This window comes from Monodelphis domestica, chromosome 5 (assembly GCF_027887165.1).
Source record: "Monodelphis domestica isolate mMonDom1 chromosome 5, mMonDom1.pri, whole genome shotgun sequence".
In the NCBI taxonomy this organism is placed as follows: domain Eukaryota; kingdom Metazoa; phylum Chordata; class Mammalia; order Didelphimorphia; family Didelphidae; genus Monodelphis; species Monodelphis domestica.
This window is the reverse complement of record NC_077231.1, coordinates 236730469-236747471: the sequence shown is the minus strand read 5'-3', so window position 1 is coordinate 236747471 and position 17003 is coordinate 236730469.

Sequence of the window (17003 nt, the reverse complement as noted above, 5' to 3'; positions counted from 1 at the left end):
AAAAAAATAATATAAGCTTGAAATTAAAACAACTCTGAGGTACCACCTTATACCTATCAGATAGGCCAATATGACAATAAAGGAAAGTGATAAATGTTGTAGGGAATATGGCAAAATTGGGAGATTAACGCATTGTTGGTGGAGTTGTGAACTGATACAACCATTCTGGGGGACAATTTGGAACTGTGCCCAAAGGGTTATAAAACAATGCATACTCTTTGATCCAATAGTGTCACTACTAGATCTTATCCCAAAGAGATTTTTTAAAAAGAGGAAAGGATCTACTTGTAAATAAAAATATTTTTAGTAGCCTTTTTGTGATGGAGAAGAATTGGAAATTGAGAGGATGATTGGGGAGTGTCTGAACAAATTGTGGTATGATGGTAATGGAATTCTATTTGTGCTATAAGAAATGTACAGGATGATGTCAAAAAGAACTGGAAACGCCTAGATAAACTGATGCAGAGGGAAATAAACAGAACCAGGAGAACATTGTAAATAGTAACAGCAATGTTGTGGAATGATCAACAGTGATAGGCTTAGTTACTCTCAGCAATACAAAGATCCTGGACAATTCTGAAGGACTTATGACAAAGAATGCTATCCACATCCAGAGAAAGAACTGTTGGAATCAAAGTACAGATCAAAGCATATGTTTTTTCACATTAGCTTATTTGGGTTTTTATTTGGGAGTTTTGGTTTAATATGCGTATTCTCTTACAATGAACACTATGGAAATATGTTTTGCATTATAATACATATATAACAGATCAAAGTGCTTGCCATCTTCAGGAAGGGGAAGAGAAGAGAAGGGACTTAATTTGGATCCTATAATGTCATGGAAAATTATCATCATATGTAATTGATAAAATATCTTTACCAAAAAAACTATATTTTGGCTGCTTTTCATTCAGTGTGACTTCCTCAAATACTGCATACATTATATCAATTATCCTCTTACAACTCTTCAAAAGCTCCTTGACTCCAAGCCAAAATATGAATCCCTAAGGAGACCATTCAGGAGCTCCTACAATCTAAATAAACTATATGTTATCTACAGTGACTCTCTAACAGCATCCATTCTACTATGGTCACTACCCAGAGCCACAATTAGCATGGAAAGAATGGAATTTTGTCTTAGAGAGTGCTTACTCCCAAAGAGAATTGTCATTCTTATACCTCCAAGACCTTGCAGTCTTTTTCTCTACCTTGTACATTGTACATGGTTGTACATGGTACAATCAACCCTAGGGTTCCATTATCATGATGTACCTCTCCTACTAGTGAAAGATTCTCTGTGAAGCAGGTTGCCTCCTTTTTCCAATATCACCACATGCACAATCAGGCAGTCCTCTACCCAGGCCCTCCTTTCACCAATCAAATTTAATCCAGGGAACAATAATTTCCATTTTTGGTTGAAAACATTATCACGCTCATCAGGTTCCTCATCCTTAAAATGACAATTTTAGAAGATCTCAGAGCTTTGGTTTCCTTATCGATTAAATGGAGGTTGAACTAGATGACCTATAGGTCTCTTCTTATTCTCTTTCTGTGATTGTCTCCCACTTCCTTCACAAAGTAAGTTTCATCAATAAATGTTGCCTTTTTTCAGTCTTCAGCACTTCAGTCTTTATATTGTCTTAACCATGAAAAGCAGGCTTTTTCTTCATAACAGTAAGCAGTCATTTTTGTTTTCAATTTTACTGGTCTTCTCACTACTCTTTCAACTTCAAGAAGCCTATGCTACATTATAAGGTAATATTTCTTCATGTTAATCCCCAATGTACCAAATAGAAAATGAAGCTCTGGAGAGGACAAGTCTCTTGAAATATTTTACAAGAATAAAAACAGCAGTGAGAAGGTGAAAGATGAGGCAGGGGGAAAACCATAAAATTAAAGGGGAGAAAGTTAAAGAATAACAGAGCAACATGACCTGGCAATAGTTATGGAGGACAGCATGGTAGAACAAGCCTTGGTGAGTATGGACAGAAAGGTAGAAATGGCCAATTTGATAATAGATCAGATATGTGAGGTGATTGATCTAGGATGATATGGAGAGTGTAAACCTGAATGACAACTAATAGAAAAGATCAGAATGAGGTGGGAGACAGAAAAAAAAACAATTAATTTTAGTATGGACATTTCACAAAGAAATAGGAAAAGAAATTTCATTAGTGGAACTATAAAATGAATAGTTGAGAGTCAATCTACCAAAGTACATTCAGGATTTATATAAATACAGCTACAAAGCAGCTTTTACAGGAAGAAAGAAAGACAAAAAATGAGAGGTTAAATGCTTATAGCGGAACCGTGTCAATAAAATTTAATTGATTCTACCTAGATTAATTTGTACTTAGTATTATACTAAACTACCAAAAAGTTACTTTATAGAACGAGGCAGATATAAACATTTATTTGTAACAACATGAGGGAAATGTTAGAAAAAAAGTAGGAATGAAGGAGATCTGGCATAAGCAGATCACAAAACATACTATTCAACAATAATAAACTCTAGTAAAAACTAGAGAAGTTGATCAATAAAATAGAAAAAGTAATCAAATAGAAACCATTAAACAAATAACACCCACTACTGAAGTAATAATCCCCATTCCACAAGGTCTGCTAAGAAACTGAAAACAGCACTGTAGAAATGAGTTGGTTGAAACCAACATCATATATTATAAACCACAAAAAAAATCAAAATAGATACATTATAAATATAAAAGATCATCTCATACAAAAAAATTAAAGGACAATAGAAATACCTTACACAATTGTGGTTAAGGCTAAAATTCTTACCTATTTATACAAAAAAATATTATATCTGTGCTCTTTGTGGTAGCAAAAAAAATTTGAAAAAATGGGGAAGTCCCTCAATTGGGGAATGGTTGAACAAATTGTGGTACATGATGGTAATGGAATACTATTATGCTATAAGGAATGATGAACTGGAAGATTTCTATATGAACTGGAAAGACCTACGTGAACTGATACAGAATGAAATAAGCAGAACCAGGAGAACATCATACACAGAGACTGTAACATTGTAAGACAATCAAATGTGATTGACTTAGCTACTAAAAGCAATGCAATGATCCAGGACAAGTCTAAGAGACTTATAAGAAAGAATGTTATCCACATCTAGAGAAAGAACTTGTGAAAATAGAAATCCAGAAGAAAACATGTGATTTATCACTTGTTTACATAGATATGTGATTTGTGGTTTTGGTTTTAAAGGATTACTCTTTTATAAAAATGAATAACTGGAAATGGATTCAAGTGATAATATATATATATATATATATATATATATATCCTTTGCCCTATATAGCTTAATTATTTGAGGCAGGAGAGCCTCATTTTCTCACCTCAGTATTAGATATTGGGAAATGAAATAAGAGAAAGAAAACCATGTTGGAATATAAAAAAGTATATCCTTTCATCCCTTAGGCTCACTTAGGCAAAGTCAAGGCAGAGATGAGTCAATTTATATCATACTTTCTTTTGTTTGTCTTTCTGCCTATTCATACATCTGGATCAGAGAAACAAGTGATGGTGTCTGTTAATTAGTTTAAAGAGAGTTACACTGTATTTTGGAGACCAAGGAGGGAACCATGAAAGTTATCTATAAGTATTTGAAGGGAGGTCAAGTGGAAGAGAGATTAGACATGTTTTGCTTTGTTCCAGAAAACAGAATGACAATGGTAGCAACTGGTAGATAAAAGCAGCAGCAGGTTAGGTTTAGATTAGACATAATTAAGGCAGCTAGGTGGCTCAGTGAATAGTGTGTGGGTCTGGATTCTGGAAGACTTGAGTTCAAAACCAGCCTGCTACCTTTGTGGACCTGAACAAGTCAATTACCCTGTTTTCCTCAATCCGCTGAAGAAGGAAATGGCAAACCATTCCAGTATCTTTGCCAGAAAACCCTATAGACAGTATTGGCATAACCATGGTCTATGAGGTCATGAAGAGTCATCCATGACTGAATAACCTAAACAAATTTTGATAAATATTGAACAAGAATATAAATACTTTACAACGACTAAAGTTGATCCCCAAGTAGAATGGAATGGAAACCACAGAGATTTTGAAGAGAATATGGAATAATCATATATTCGAGATGATGGAGATCACCTCTGAGGGTCCCTTCCAATTGTGAGTGACCTTGCTAACATCATCATCATCATAGCTAGCCTTCATATAGCACCTTGAAGTATGCAAAGCAGTTTATATGTTATGATTCTCACAGTCTCCCTATAAGGTAGGTACTATTATTAACCCCATTTTACTGAAAATTATCTGTAACATTTTACAGAAACTGAGTCATGGGCAGTTAAATGACTTGTCTGGGTCACATAGCTAATAAGTGTCTGAGACAGGATTCAAATTCAGATCTTCCTTACTAACTACCCAATAATCCCACTAATCCCAATACCAAAGTCAACCCATTAAAAATCAGAGAACCAACTATAAGAAAGAGAAATAACCATGGTACAGTGCTTCAGGGGAACCCAAAGCCCCAAAGATATAGATCTCTGAATCAAAGTATAAAAGGATCATAGTGTTAGAACTGAAAAGGACCTTCTGTATCAGGATGTAGACGCTCATAAAGTTAAAGGTGGGAGGGACCTCTTGCCCAAGTTTACCCTCGGGGTCAGTAAATAATAATAATAATAGCTAATGTTTTATATCACTTACTATATGTCAGGCGCTATGCTAAGTGCTTTATAATTATAATGTCATTTGGTCCTCATCAAGACCAAGTCTTCTTCTTCAGAGAAGACAGGTAGGGGCTCAGTGGATAGAACCTGGAGTCAAGAAGATCTGAATTCAAATCCAGCCTCAGACACTTACTAGCTTTGTTACCCTGAATAAATCACTTAACCTTTGTTTGCCTTAATCTGTTGGAGGAGGAAATGGCAAACTATTCAAGAGGTAAGTGCTACTATTATCCCCTTTTGGCAGATGAGGAAACTAAGACAAACAAAGGATCACTCAACTAGTAGGTGTTAGAGAACTGAACTCCCAACTCCAGGTCCAGGATTCTGTGTATGTGCCTCTTAGCTGCCTCCTTAATCCCAACCTGTCACTTAATTTTAACAGAGCACAACAGAAAGGTCAGTACTCGTGTCATGGATCTTGTTGACCACTCTCCTTTAAATGGCTTTAAGATTTCAACCACACATGCCACAGAGTCAGCTATGGTGGCTCCTTCTTGGTTTATTGTTTGAGGTGGTTGGGGGTTTGGGGCGAGGGGGCGGGGGGTTGCCTGTCTCTCAGATCAATTGCTTTACCCATTTTCTTGTCTTGGTATCATTTTTAAGAACTCGCTTAAACTGAGCACTCTCTGCCATCATAGGGGCTAAAGCTTTTGATAGGATGGTCAAGGAAGGAAATAAACTTTCATTAAACACTTACTATGTATGTGCCAGGCAATGGAGCTAACCACTTTCCAAATATTACTTCATTTGACCCTCACAACTCTGGCAGGGAGGTACTGTTATCACCACCATTATACAGGTGATAAAACTGAGACAGACAAGGTTAAGTGACGTGTTAGTAAGTGTCTAAGACTTTGAACTTGAATCTTGCTGACTCCAGCCCCTGGATGGGGATAGAGCGTGCATGTGTGCGTGTGCATATGTGTGTGTGTGTGTGTGTGTGTGTGTGTGTGTATACTCAGTCAGTGTCCCTTCTTCTTGGCATCTTGGACTTTATCTATTTCCCCTTTCTATCTGAAAACAAAGAACTTAAAAGAAAGAGGGATGGGGGTGATACATTCTCATTTGCTAATGATGTTGATAATTGCATGACCTGAATCCCTGTTACTGAAAGCACTAAAGAGAGGGATTCCTGGAAATTTAAGGCATGACCCTACAGAGTGGCTCTCCAACCTCTGAAGCTAAATCTGAACATTTCCTGTGGTCATCCTTGGAGGATAGGGAGGAAGGAAAGATTTCCATTTTGCTGCCCTTAATTATATGTTTCCTCACGTAAACAATACCTTTATTTAGAGCCATTTTATACAATTAGAAAAATAGCTTCCATGGGAACCTCTCCATATCCTATGGGATATATGTGGTCTAGGATTTAGAACACTGCATGTGAAACCAAGAAAGCCAAGATGGGCAAAATAATCACTTAACTTTTCTCTACCTCAGTTTTATCACCTAAAGAATGAGCATAAAATTTCCTCACAGGGTCCTAGTGAGGAACAAATGAGATAAGATACAAAGAAGACTAGGCCAGCCTATAGATGGGCTCACTACTGTTACCTTTTTATTCCTGATTCTTCAGCACCAACCCCTGAAAACTGGCTTTTCTGCTGATGAAATGGCCCCACAGAAAGAAAATAGCTCTGATTCCAAATAATTCCTCCTTCATTCCCTTTCAAAGTGATTAATAAGATTCTCAAATTAGTAGAACTTTGGTGGCAAAGACAAACAAAGCCGCTTGCCTATTAGACAGAACCTCCATTACACAGAATATCTGACAGGAAGAAAAATCTATAACTTGCAATATCTGGCACCTGAGAGACGGTTTGTGGACAGTATCGAGTGTGTGAAGACACCTGGGAGGAAGGCACGATCGAGGCGGAAGCCCTGATACTTACACTGGCCCTTGGATCTATCATGGACCCTGACCAGCTGCTAATCAGAAGCAGTTTTGACTTTTGCCTTTCTCGCTTGCTAATGGTTTTGTGAGAGGATTATCTTGGGTCACATCCAAGCACCTGGTTTTATTTTTCAGTCCTACACTGAACACTATCATGTACAATACTCAAAACTGAGGTTGAAGAGGGCTTTTGACCAGAGGGCTACTTGCTCTCCATGATGTAGTAGCCTTAACTCCTGCCAAATTTTCATTGTCACTTCCTTAGTCTATCGTTTTTCTGCAGCTTCTTCTTTCCCCCCATTCATTTCAGGAATATGGACCCAGTCCAGAAAAGTATGCCACCTGGTCCCTCTTCCACCTACCATGATGGTATAGATATTGTATATGCTCCATAAACACACCAGGAAAAAAAAGGAGCTTCAAACTATGCCTTTCTGTCATTCAGTATTTATAAAATTGCCACAGACTAATAATAGCAAAAATTGACTATGTGCCAGGCACGGTGCTAAGCGCTTTATAATTATTATCTCAGAGTCCTGCAAACACTGACTGCAAGGGTGCCTGATGTCTCATACAGGGGCTCCCAAGAGAACAGGGAAAGCTGCTATTCATCTTGTGATCCAAAGCCATCAATCCCCAGTCTTTGTTCTGTTTATAATAAAATGAATGAATGAGGCTTTCCTAGGTGGACGGAGAACATGAAAATTGACGTATAGAAAAGATGTAGGGAAATATGAATACATGTAGGGATAAGCCACCCAGGGAACCAGACTACTCCAAGCTGAACCTCTCTGACACACACATAAAGTCTCACCTGGTTCTCAGGTTCTTTCCCCAACAACAGTTCCACGGCACAGTCCAAGAATCCCTTTGGGAGCAGGAACCCAGAGACCTGGGCATTGCTTCCTCTATAAGGTTCCAGCAAGCAGGCTCAGAGTGGGGCAGTACTAAAGCCATTGTTAGAATTATTGACATCAGCTGGGCCTTCCTGCATGAGGGGAAAAAATGGTCTCACCTGGACCTCATGTCTTTCCCCTGTCAACATAGTCTACATTATTTAGCTGAAGAGCCGGTTGGGGAGCAGCAACACCAAAGTGCTGGCTTTGCTTCCCTTACACGATACTAACAAGAAAGCTCAGAGTAGGACAGAGGCCAATACACTTGTTAGGGGGTCCCCCCCCCCCCCGCCTCATTGTGCTAACAATCGGGATCCAGTCTCCTCTTCTGATATTCCAATAGCACACAATCAAGAATGCCACTGAATACCATTGGTAAGAAGGCCAATATAGTACAGGACTAAGAAAGACATGGTGATCAATGAATTCACTGAGCATTCTCTACTTCAACCCAGGAACCAACTCTCCTACAAGGAAAGCCCTGGGGCCTTGGACTAAGCATCTTGGTGAAATTGGGCTTTGGTTTGGTTTGGTTTCTTACGGAGTTAAAAATCTTCAGTCCTAAAGGGTGGGGGGTAAATAGTGTCAAAGGAGTTTGGGAAGGGGAATTAAGGTAGAAGTTCAGGGGAGTTTATTAACATGGCAGCACGAGTATCTAAGCCAAAGAAGCAGAGGAGCATCCAAAAGATTCCAGGAAACTCAGGGTATGTCTCTACAAACTTGCTTCCTGAATTTTGAAGATAAAATCTGAAATCTTCTTTGCTTCTTCTGGCCCTTCTTGGGGCACAGGTGTGAAGGGAGGGCAGGAAATCAGTTCTCCTGGATCCTGACATTTTGCTGAAAATAGGATCAAGAAAACCATTATTGTTAAGGAGGAGCAATGAGCTTCTCATATTTACTTATCAATGCCCCCCACTTTATCCAAGAGATCTCCACTGATGTTGAAATTTACCTCCAGTAGCCAGAGTGAAATAGAAATACATCTCCACATAGAATATCAGTTCAAGAGTCCACTTCTAATTTTCTCTGTAACCCCAGGCAAATCACTTAACATCTCTTGGACTTAGTTCCTCTATCTGGAAAATAAGGGCATTAACTTATATGACTGCCAAGGTCCCTTTCAGTTCTAGTTATGACTCTACCCACACCCTAGGCAAGATGCTTTAATCCAAGGCTGAACTAGAGCCAACTGGAACTGGCTTGCCTGAGAGCCCATTGTTAAATTTTCACTGTGAGCATTTACACCTTGGAAATTGGCAAGCTCTACAAATCTGCACTTGAATTATTATTTTGCAGATCATCTAACCTTGAGAAAGTGTTAATAATGCAGATTTTTTCAGGGAAAAGGAAGGGTTGTTAAACATTTATTACCAGTACCCCTTTGCTCTAATCTCAGATCAGTCCACCTTCCCCCACTTCTTTATTCCCGGTCCTCCCGCCCATCATTTTCCAGGTCTTTCTCAATCCAAAAAAATATTTAAAATAATTCCATTTGCATCATTGCTAGTCCAATTAGAATGCACTCATTCAAGAAACATTCAGTTGACATTAATTAAATATACACTGCATGCAGGGCACTGTGCTAAGTAAAGCTGGACACATAAAGTTTATAATGCCGATGACCCTAAAATATGCTACTGCTATGTACTAACATATACAAATGTGGCTCCAGAGAAGCAAACTTCAATAGGATCTTTAAGCTAAGTCTATTATGATGGTAGTCAAAGAAATGTTTAAGGGCTCCCGCAGATTTAGTATCTATTTTAATAATAATGATTCCCATTTATATAACACAAAGCGTTTTTCTCACAGTAGCTCTGAGAGGTAGCAAATGCCAGAACATTTTAGATCCATGATAATATATCATAAATTTAAAAGCTGGAAGGAACCTTCGAGACCATGTAATTCAGCAGTTCCTAACTTCATCTCCAGCCATCTGGTAAAGCCTAGCCACCTCTTCTCTAAATGTTTTTAAGTGAATGAAGGAAAAAGCATAGAATTATAAAGGAAACCAATCATATTGAAATGAAGGGGTAATTTTTTTCTCCTCCAAATTCACTTACTCTCTGGGATCTACCCATGGACCCCAGATTAAGAATTCCTGACCTAGTCCATTCTCCTCATTTTACAAAAGAGAAACCTGCAGCTCAAAGTAAAGGTGATTTGCTAAAGGTCAAACAGGTAGTAAGTAGGTGACAGATCTGGAATTCGAACCCAGATCAGCTATCTCCACATCCAATGCTCTTACCATGCTGGTATATTACCAATATGATATATTATTTCCTATGTTTCCTGTATAATAGCTTACTTTCAATATGTTTGTTTTGCATTCTGTCTTCTCCGTTAGATTGTAAGCCTCTTGAAGGCAAGGGCTATCTTTCACCTCTCTTTATATCCCCAGCACTTAGTATGTGATGTAGGGTGAAACATGAAAAAACAGAAGGATAGTCTCCATGATGACTGGAATAATGTAAATTGAAACACAAAAGATGGCTGAACTCTAACTATCATCAGTCCCCTTAGAGGAGAACAGCTAAGTAAATTCAACATCCCTCCTTTTAGCAGAGATCTGAACCACTAGAGGCATGTAATGTAGGCTACACCACCAGATAGGGGAGCTATGCAGGCTAGTTTTGATTGACAGATTTTATTATTTACAAGGAAGGGTCTCCTGGACAGCACAGGATGAAGACTGAGAAATAAGTGTGGAATAAGACAATAACTAACTCTGTTTCCGACTCTTCCAGTTGTGTGATTATGCCCAGTTAATCCTGTGGGAATCCTGCCTGTCGTTGTTTGTGTGTTGTCTCTCCCATTAGCCAGTGATGGCGAACCTTTTAGAGATGAAGTGCCAGGTCCCACCCCCCACCCCACCCCGAAAACCAAGTGCTGCACCTCTCCCTGCCAACTTGCCCCCTGTCACACCTCCTTTGCCCCAGACAGGTGAGGGAGGAAGTTCTCCCATTGGGCTGCTGGGTGAAGGGACAGATAAAGTGAAAAAAATGTCCTCAGCACAGGTGAAAAGGAGGGAGGAGAGTGGCCCAAGATTTCCATTCCCCTCCAGCTCTGCTGCCTGTGAGCCACCCATTTAACCCCCTGTGTGCTCCCATTGGGCTGCTGGGCAGAGAAATGACATGAAAAAATGTTATCAGGCATGATGGAGAGGGGGAGGAGAACAGATTCTCCACAGTCCCCCTGCCTTTCTAATTAGGAACTGAGTGGGAGGCAGCCAAGTGCCCAAATAGAGTACTCTATGTGCTATCTTTGGCACCTGTGCCATAGTTTCATCATCACTATATCAGACTGTAAGCTCCTTGAAAGGTAGGACAATCTTTTGATTTTCTTTGGATGCTGGGCATGTGTGTATAACATACATGTATATGTGTGCTACATAAATTTTATAACATATATGTATGGTCATGTGTTTCTATGTGTATATTCATAAAATTTACATATAAAATTTCATTTGATATTTTTGTATTTATGATTTATGTATTTAAACTTTCGGTTACATGTCTGAATTTGTGATTATATATAATTCATATATAAATGGCAGTAAGTGCCCATGCCAAGGACCCTTTCACAACTCTGCACCAAATAGTAACCTCCTTGGTCATCTTTAAGTCCCAACGAGAATGCCACATTCTACAGGAAACTTTCCCCAGTTCTTAATTTTAAATATTAAAAAAACTTATCTTCTTTCTTGGAATCAATACTAAGTATTGGTTCCTAGGCAGAATGGCAAGGGATAAGCAATGGGAATTAAGTGAGTGACTCACCTAGGGTCACATAACTAGGGAATGTCTGAGGCCAAATTTGAAAACAGGACCTCCCATCTCTAGGCCTGCCTTTTAGTCCAGTGAGCCACCCAGTTTCCCCTCCCCAATTCCTCTTAATTCCAGTTTTCCTGGAATTCTTTCCTCTATTAGTTATTTCCTATTTATCCCAAATATAGTTTGCTTTGTATGTGTTTGTTTGCATGTTGTCTTCTCCATTCCATTGAGAACTCCCTGAGAGCAGGGACTCTCTCACCCCTCTTTCTGTCCCCAGCACTTAGCACAGTCCCTGGCACAGAGAAGAAACTTAATAAATAGTGACTGATTGATAGATTGGTTGAAGTAACTTGTCGAAGATCAAACAACTAGTTTCAGAAGTAGAATTTGAACACAGGTGTCCTAGCTCTAAGTCTAACATTCTACTTCACTATACTCTGCTTGTTTTCAAACCTTGAAGAAACAGGTTTTAAATATAAACTGGGACAAGTAGGTGGCACAGTACTAGGAGCCCCAGCTTGGAGATAAGGGATCCTGGACTCAAACTTGACCTCAAACACTTCCTAACTGTGTGATTTTGGGCAAGACACAACCCCATTTGTCTAGCCCTTGACCTTCTGCCTTAGAGTTGTTATTAAGATAGAAAGTAAGAGTGCCAGCCAAGCCTAGAGTTGGGAGGTCCTGGGTCCAAATCCTCCCTCAGATACTTCCTTAATGTATGACCCTGGGTAAGTCATTTAACCCCCATTGCCCAGCTCTTACTGCTCTTCTGCTTTGGAACAAATAGACAGTACTGGTTTTAAGATGGAAGAATAAGAGTTAATTTTTTAAAAAGGAATTGATACTAAAACAGAAGGTAAGGGTTTTTAAAAAATAGAATGGAATGATCCCTTGCTTCCATTAGTTTTCTAAAATCTGTCATATTAACGGTTGGTAGTTGGGAAATTATAGCAAGACTTTTCTTGCCAACAAATATCTCCAAGATGGTTGAGAGTAATTTCAACAAACTCTTTCAAGATGTTTCACCTTTAAATATCTTGTACTGTGAATAGTAAACATAACTTGTTAATGGTAACATACTTTTTTGCGTTGTGAAATTGAATTGACAGCTGTGCTTCGTGAAAGGTTGAAATGATGAGCAATAAAACTTGATTGTTCAGAATAGGAGTCTGGAGCTGAATATGTTTACGTGTGTCTCTCATGCCTGCTTGCTTTCCTATATGCTTCATCATCCCGCTGCCCTAGACAGCACTTTATAAAATTTTTCCAAAAAAATCTTTCTTTAAAAAAAAAACACTCAGCTTCCATCACAGAATCAATACTCAAAACCCACCTCCATTTTATTAATTTTTGTAATAAAGTAATTCCATTGTATTTTGGAAATAAAGCAGGATAAACAGAACACCAGGCTTTGTGTCCAGAAGACTTTCAAATTCCACCTCTGACTAGAGTGACATCAGCAATGCTTATCCTGCCTTGAGCTGAAGAAACTGGCAATCTGGATAGGGAAATATGGCATATGCCCACAAAAAAACCTATATAATAGTAACCATAAAGCATCAGCTATCTGGTCTCTAGCTTCCAGAATGGCTCTAGACCCAGAAGTATCCAGGGAAAAATAATAAATGGGGGGGGAGGGGGGAAGATGGGCAACAATTGAGCACCCAACAATAAACTGAGACGAGTCGAAGACTTGAAGATTACACTCTACTTGCTGTGATTGGTCACACAGAAGGAAAGGATCATTCTCATAAGCAATGTCGGCATTTTTTCACAAAATATGAAAAGTTATACAGGACGTGCCTAGAAACAGAAGAGACACGAAATTAAAAAAAAAAAGTAGAGAATTAAGAGGAGTGAATCTGTAATGACAGTAGCCAAAGCTATGAGGGTTGTGATCAGAAGGAGCAGTAGACTGATGATGTAAAGATAAGATGGGTGTGTAATCTGGGGAAAGGACTAGTGAGGAGAGGAAAACAGCCACCCACAGGGCAGATAGGTACCCCTTGAAAGTAGCCTTCCAAAAGAGGCTCTTACTTTGAGGACTATGGGGAAAAAAGTATTCACAGGGGCAAGCCACCATCTTCTCCATCCCCTACTATACAAGGCCAAATGCCCAGGTCCAATTTCAGTAAAGCACTGAAAAGAAGGAAGGAGCAGCTTTAATCCTACCAAAGGCATCCCTTAGGGTTCTGATGCCTCTCTAAAAATGTCAGTTTTTGTTTTGTTTTTGTTTTGAAACCCTTACCTTCTGACTTAGAATCACTATCGCGTATTGGTTCCAAGGCAGAAGAGTGGTAAGGTCTAGGCAATGGAGTTAAATGACTTGCCCAAGGTCACATAGCTAGGAGGTGTCTTGAGACCACATTTGAACCCAGGACCTCAATCCGCTGAGTCACCTAGCTGCCTCTGAACCTGTATTGTAAGTATGAGGTAAGGGAAGCTTCAGCAAATAGGAGCATCTGTGTTTCAATTGAGTTCCATGATCTTGAAAATACATTTCTATTCTACTCTGGGGTGGGGGTGAGGGGCAGAAAGGAGAAGTAACATTCACTGTACACAATAATGCCATAAAGTACAAAGATAAGATAAGTTTAGCACAATATAGCAGAATCCTAAATTGTGTAGAGTTCTCTAAACCCAATCAGTACAACAAAGGTAAATAATAGCTAAGGCAGCAGCCAGCATTTATATAACATATGTGTTGTGAAGATTAAATTAAAACTCTCCCCTGATTGTAAAGATCAAATTCACTCCCCTTCCCATTTTTAGATTTAATCACCAAAAGTATAAACATCCCACTTAATCACTGAGTGGGGGAGGTCTGTGACCCAAATGTGCAATAGTGGGTAGTGAGTCAGAATCAAGCTGACTGCACCCTGGGCAGTCCTAAGCAAAGTTTCAACTGTAATTGGTAGACATAAAAGTGGAGGAAGGCATGGGAAGTGACGCAAAAGGAAGTGTATTTATAAAGGAGTTCCAACTTCCTGGGAAAACTTCATCTTCTTCTGGAGTTCTGAGTTCAAGTTGGAGGATGGTGAAGAATCTTCTGACTGGACCTGAGACCCTGTACTTGGTGAGACACGCGGTGAGTGAAAAGAGCTGACTGCTTTCCTTGATTTTCTGAAGAGACTCACCTCAGGAGAGACCTATCCTCTGCATCCCCAGGTCCTCAACTCAAAGCCAAGACCTCTCTGGCTAAGGACTAAACTCCCCTGCCTGGGTTGAGCCAGGGCCCAGAACAAAATACTTGGTGCTTAGGCTAGATATCTTATCCTATCTTCGCTCTCATTTTCTTACTTCACTCTTTCTTTATTTTGTAAATAAATTGTTAAATAAATCTCTTTGGAATTAATTAAATTCCTAGTGACCCTATTCTTAAATAATCCAGTCCAACCTTTTCTCCTCCTTACAGTGTGTATATACATATGCAAAGTGTACTACAAATGTTAATCCCTCTTGATCCTCTCAACCACCCTGGGATGTAGCTATAATTATAATCCCCATTTTACAGATGGAGAAACTGAGGCAAATAGGCATTAAGTGATCTCCCTGGCCCATATAAAAGGTTTAAAAAATATATTTATTGACTAACTTGCCTGGGGTCACACAGCTACTAAGCATCTGAGACAAGATTTACAATCAATTCTTCCCTGCTCTAGGACTGGTACTTCATGCACTGATAACTCTAATTCTAACCTTCCTCTACTGAATTGCCTAGAGTTATAAAAATGTAGAGCTGACAAAATGGAAACTATATGTCTGGATTCGATTTTAAAATGGTAAGCACAGGGAAACCCTGATGGATCAGTGCAAAGGTCATCTGCTATGTATGTAAGCCAGGGAACTACCAACCCACCGTGAACCTGTTCTATCTTCAGAGTAGTTCCATACCATGCATCCATTTAGTTTAGAACACCTAGAACAGGTGTTGGGGAACCTTTAACAAGTTCAAGTGTCCATGGGGCAAATTCAAGCTGTCTGTGAACCCTCCCTCCCATTATGGGAGAGAGCTAAGGGAGAAAGTGCTTGCTTTGGGCAGTGTACAGAGGGGTGGGGCATGCAAAAAATGTCCTCAGGCACTGGGAAGAGGGGACCAGAGCAGTTCCCTGAGTGAGGGCTCTGCACCAGTGCCACACCTTCACCAGAGGACCTAGATTATGAGCAGTTGCCAGGGGGAAAAAATCAGATGATGATTGGGTAGAGTGGCATCCACCTGTAATCTCTGCTGCTGAGGACAATGAGGCAGCCAGATAGTTTTAGATTCAGAGTTGGGGGGGGGGGGTGAGGTGAGGGGTGGAAGCTAACCCAATTGGGTGTCAAAACTAAGTCCAGCAGAAATAAGATGGGGGTGGGAGAGAGAAAGGAAGAGAGCCACCAAGCTGCTTAAGGAAGAGTAAACCATCCCACATTGGAAATGGAAAGGCTAAACTGTTCATACCTGACTGAGAGGAAATCCAGATAGGAAAACAGTCAAAGAAAATTAGATGATGATTCTATTTCTAGCCTGAAAATAATAGAAAAGGTAAAATATGGCTATTGGTAATATATCAAAGTTATCAGAGAGTTCCATAAACTAATGAATCCCAGGTCCAGCCCCAAAATATATTTATTAAGCTGTGTGTGTTTTTTAAACCCCAACCTTCCATCTTGGAATCAATACTATGTATTGGTTCTAAGGCAGAAGAGTGGTAAGAACTAGGTAATGGGAGTTAAGTGACTTGCCCAGGGACACACAGCTAGGAAGTATCTGAGACCAAATTTGAACCGAGGACTTCCTTTCTCTAGGCCTGACTCTCAACCACTAGGCCACCCAGCTGCCCCCACCTATTTGTATTTTAAAGGCATTTTAATCTTTCTAATAACTAGAAGTGTTCAAAAATGGAATGGAGTCCTTTGGTAAGTAATGACTTCTCTATTGCTAGAAACGTTCATAAGAGAAACTGAATAGCTACTTGTTAAATACATTGTATAATTGATTCAAGCTTCATGAAGTGGTTAGATTAGAGAACAACATATTTACATAGTGCTTTATAGCTGGCAAATCTCATGCTTTATCTCACCTGATCTTCAAAACAGCCATGTAATATAAGTAGTTCTGATATGGTTACCTTTACTTTATTTTAAATAATTTCTTCTCAATTACATGTCATTATCCTTATTTTAGAGATAAGCAAACTCAAGTTCAGAAAAATTAAATGATTGCCTCAAAGTCATACAGCTAGTAAATTACTAAACCTGAACTTGAGTCCATGTCTTCTGACTCCCAATTTCCCATTTTGCTGTGCTACATTTTAATTTGTTTCTGAGACACATTCCAACTATGATTTCCTCTGATGCCATGATTCTTAGACATGGTATCAAGAAGGTAGATAGAGCTAATGAAAAAGTCATCATAGACATGAAGCTGCAAAGAAAAAGAATTTGTTCTGAGAATTGTCCCTGATGTAATAGTTTAAAAGGGTGTGGTCGCCAGTTGTAATAACTAAAAAATTAAACCATGAGGCTTTTAGTAGCTTTAACAATTTAGTTTAATTATAATAGAAATAGTAAAAAAAAGGGAAATGTACAAAGGAGGTAGATAATTGCCTAGCTCAATACTCTAATCGCCAATCTGATGGAATCCAGCTCACCACCAACAAAATGTTCATCTCCAGTCAGAAGAGTGTCGGAGTCTCTTCAGCAAGAGTCCCCAGAGTAAGCTTCTCCCTCAAGCCAA